The sequence below is a fragment of the Clytia hemisphaerica genome, unplaced genomic scaffold (genome assembly GCF_902728285.1).
Source record: "Clytia hemisphaerica strain Z4C2 unplaced genomic scaffold, Clytia hemisphaerica genome assembly, whole genome shotgun sequence".
Classification (NCBI taxonomy): domain Eukaryota; kingdom Metazoa; phylum Cnidaria; class Hydrozoa; order Leptothecata; family Clytiidae; genus Clytia; species Clytia hemisphaerica.
Window position 1 is genome coordinate 605527 of NW_027103684.1, and position 4605 is coordinate 610131.

Consider the following 4605-nt stretch of genomic DNA (forward strand, 5'->3'; position numbering starts at 1 on the left):
AACACGGCATCTGTTTAGGTAGACCCATGATTATAGGACATCTGAGATCTATGGGACTACGAATTCAACATCGAAGAGTTATGGAATCTTTGGTGCGAATTGATCCTGAAGGTTCCAACATGCGCTGGCGCATAATAATAAGACGAAGGAAGTATTCAGTGCCTGGCCCAAACAGTCTCTGGCATTTAGACGGCCATCATAGTTTGATAAATTGGGGCTTTGTCATTCATGGTTGCATTGATGGTATGTCAAGAATGATAACCTTCTTATGTTGCAGCTCTGTAACAATAGAGCAGAAACTGTCTTAACATTGTTTAATGAAGCACTAACACAGTATGGGACACCTTCACGCATCCGAACAGATAAAGGAAAATGAAATGGAACTCAGACGAGGTCGAGACAGAGGAAGTTTTCTTGCTGCTTCCTCTGTTCACAACCAACGTATTGAACGTCTCTGGAGGGACGTCTGGAATTACGTATCGTGTAATTTCTACTACACATTTCAAGCTATGGAGGCTGAAGGTATTATTGATATACTTTTCCAACTTCTTGCAATTAGGACCACTGCTAAAGTAAAAAATCTGAATTTCCAGTAAAATCTTACTCATTTTTCAGGATAGTAGAATTCAAAATTCACAAGCTTGCTAATTTTGTACAAAAATCAAGAGAAAAAAAATGTTTAAAATCATCAAAAATAGTGTTAAAGGTATAAAAAGTCTGTGTCTGGAAATTAACTTTTACCTACAATTGATTTGATTGATGTTCCCCTGCTTCTCTACCAAGCTCTTTCAGATCTACTGTCAGGTACCTAATAGACAAGGGACTTAGAATAAGGGGATGGAAAAAAATCTTAAAACCTAATAAGCGAGGGGGTGGAGTTTTGAATTAAAATATCCATGGTGGAAAAAGTGAAGAAGGAGGCTACAGTAATACAGAAGAATTAATACAAAAGAAGGAACTTTCAAAAAAAATATAGGCAGGGGGTTGGAATAAGAATGTCCTGGGTGGAAAATTTTCAAAAAATTAATTAGCGGGGTACTGCCTCGATATTAGCAGTTTTTGGCAAATATTGACGTCATGAAAATAAATGACAGCTGGAGCTTCTTTAGATTGTGCAATGGACAATTGATGCTAATGGTTTCTTCAAAAAAGTTTAGCAACATTCACATTTTTTAAAGTTGTGAATTAATAATTCATATCATCTTACTAAAAAGCAACCAAAATTTATTATTCGAATTTCGTATTTCATTAGGGATTTTGGAGGTTTGTAATCCTATCCATATGTTTGTGTTGCATTATATCTACAAACCAAGATTGAATTCAGTCATCAAAAGATTTGTAGCCGGCTGGAATAGTCATCCTTTACGAAGTGAAAGAAATTGGTCGCCTGAAAAGCTCTGGACCAATGGCATGATCGACTTAAGAAATAGAGATATGGTCCAGGTAGCTGACATAGATGGCCTTGAAGATTATGAATGGTATGGTATGGACTGGTACGCACCAAATCCTGAAGACGGTGATGATGGCCTTTCTACAGTTGAAGTTGAATAAGTTGATATGCCATTTGATCATGAAACTTATCAAATCCTTGTTAATTTGGATCCGATAGCAGATTCTGTGAACTTTGGCATGGATTTATTCATTAGAGCTTTGGATTTAGTTTCACGATAGAATGTATTATAGGCCTTTTCATAAATTACGTCAGGAACAACACTTGCCTCGTTTTCGAAATAATGCTATGACAACTAATTCCCAACAGATTTTCTTAGAGGTACAATACTTTTCATAAAAGTATGACTTAAGGTCTCAAAGGAGATCATCACCTTGGTAATCGTTTCAAAGCGAGGCAAGTGTTGGTCGTGACGTAATTTATGAAAAGGTCTACATCTTTTAAACATTATTCAATTTGCTTCTAATTTTTACTTCACTGTTGTCCCATCCATCCGTTCAGTTGTCTGTTACGAGCTATACTCTAGGTCTGAAGTTTGAACTAACTTTTGCCAAAAATTAAAGGTTTTTATTTTCTTTACTTTGTTACCTGATAGATATTTGTCTGAGAATTCAGGATTTTGAATATTTTTGGATAAAATGTATGTATGTATTTTTTTAATACAAAGTCAAATGCATTACAAGAGGCCCCCAAGCGGTTAGCGTGATGGCGTGATAGGGGTTTTTTTTTTATGCATGAAATTTCAAAAAATACGGCGTGATCGTGAAAATTTCCATCACCCGTGATCGTGAAAACCAGTTTTTTTGAGGCGTGATGGCGTGAAAAAGAAAAAAAATCGATGTGATGGCGTGATTTTTGGGTCCGCTTGGGGTACCTCTTACAAAATCGCAATTTTATCGCATTTTTATGAAGAAATTGTAAAAAATTTCAATTTTTGCTCACACCATTGATTTTTTCACGATTTATGACATGATCAAATTATGATGTCATTTTCACTACTTAACTTTAATCGGGAAAAAAGTCTGGATTACTGTGAGTAAGTGACTTATTTTTTGGCTAGTGACTAAAATTTTCGCCCGACTTTGAATAGGTTGTGCTTCAAGGTTTAGTAGAAATATCTTTCAAATTTAGTCTTTTCACCGAGATTTTGGCAAAAAAAAGTCAAAACAAGCTAGATCCTGAATGGACCTACCTGATGATGAAAGTTAGATAGCAATGCGAGGAGAAAAATATCAGTCAGAAAATACAGCGTTTAGCGAAAATACATAACGCAATAAATTCATCATTGATTGGTGATAAGGGGAGAGGGAAGGGTTGTAGGGAAAAAATAAATATAAAGTTCTGGTCGCAAAAATCAGTTTTATTGACAATTGAATCATGCTTGATGGTGAGCATTGTTATCAATAATGTTTTTGTGTCAAAAACATAGAAATATAAGGAAAAAGTCCGATGAAAATCTGCAAAAACGGCGATTTCCGGCATTTTCAACCAGAAAAAAAAAATTCTCAAAAATCGATCTCAGCCATGTTTTGAGCATTGCGAATACGCATCTTTCTGCAAAAAATTCAGAAAAAACTGATGAAAAAGATAGAAAAAGAGAAAATTAGAAAATTCATGAAAATGTAAAAAAACCGGTTTTTCCGGCATATTTCCCGCATTTTCGGCCGGAAAAAATGTTTTTCGAAAATCGGCCTCCGTCACATTTTAGGTATTGTCATATTGCATCAGTGTGCAAAATTTCATAAAAAAATATAAAGTACAGATCGAGAAATTCAAGAAATACTGTCTTTCCGTTGAAAATAGGTTGTTCCGGCAAATTTTTAAATAGTTCCGGCTTCAAAAATCAATTTTATTAAAAATAGAAACATGCTTGATGGTGGGCATTGCTTTTAATAATGTTTTTGAATGAAAAAAATTACCAATTATGAGGAAAAAGCCCAATGAAAATCCAGAAAAACGGCGATTTCCAGCATATTTCCGGCATTTTCGGCCGGAAAAATTTTTTTCTCAAAAATCGGACTTTGCCATGTTTTGGGCAATATTAATACGCATCTTTGAGCAAAAAAATCAGAAAAAACTAATGACAAAATCTCGAGAAAATGCCAAAAAACCAGTTTTTCCGGCATATTTCCGGCATTCTCGGCCGGAAAAAAATGTTTTTCGAAAATCGGGCTCCGTCACTTTTTAGATATTGTTATTTTACATCAGTGTGCCAAATTTCATAAAACAATATAAAGTACAGCTCGAGAAATTCAAGAAATACCGTTTTTCCGGCGAAAATCGGCTGTTCCGGCGAATTTTAGAAAGTTCCGGCTTCAAAAATCAGTTTTATCGACAATTGAACCATGCTTGATGGTGAGCATTGTTATCAATAATGTTTTTGTGTCAAAAACATAGAAATATAAGGAAAAAGTCCGATGAAAATCTGCAAAAACGGCGATTTCCGGCATTTTCAACCGGAAAAAAAAAAATTCTCAAAAATCGATCTCAGCCATGTTTTGAGCATTGCGAATACGCATCTTTCTGCAAAAAATTCAGAAAAAACTGATGAAAAAGATGAAAATTCATGAAAATGTAAAAAAACCGGTTTTTCCGGCATATTTCCCGCATTTTCGGCCGGAAAAAATGTTTTTCGAAAATCGGGCTCCGTCACATTTTAGGTATTGTCATATTGCATCAGTGTGCAAAATTTCATAAAAAAATATAAAGTACAGATCGAGAAATTCAAAAAATACTGTCTTTCCGTTGAAAATAGGTTGTTCCGGCAAATTTTTAAATAGTTCCGGCTTCAAAAATCAATTTTATTAAAAATAGAAACATGCTTGATGGTGGGCATTGCTTTTAATAATGTTTTTGAATGAAAAAAATTACCAATTATGAGGAAAAAGCCCAATGAAAATCCAGAAAAACGGCGATTTCCAGCATATTTCCGGCATTTTCGGCCGGAAAAATTTTTTTCTCAAAAATCGGACTTTGCCATGTTTTGGGCAATATTAATACGCATCTTTGAGCAAAAAAATCAGAAAAAACTAATGACAAAATCTCGAGAAAATGCCAAAAAACCAGTTTTTCCGGCATATTTCCGGCATTCTCGGCCGGAAAAAAATGTTTTTCGAAAATCGGGCTCCGTCACTTTTTAGATATTGTTATTTTAC

General features: G+C 34.7%; 1 long non-coding RNA gene across 1 annotated transcript; it reads left to right on the forward strand.

The window, feature by feature from the left end:
- Window positions 1-380: 380 nt before the first annotated feature.
- On the forward strand, window positions 381-1922 carry LOC136803832 (uncharacterized). Its single transcript, XR_010846207.1, has 2 exons — window positions 381-522; window positions 1253-1922. It is a non-coding gene; the product is annotated as an uncharacterized lncRNA (long non-coding RNA).
- Window positions 1923-4605: the final 2683 nt, after the last annotated feature.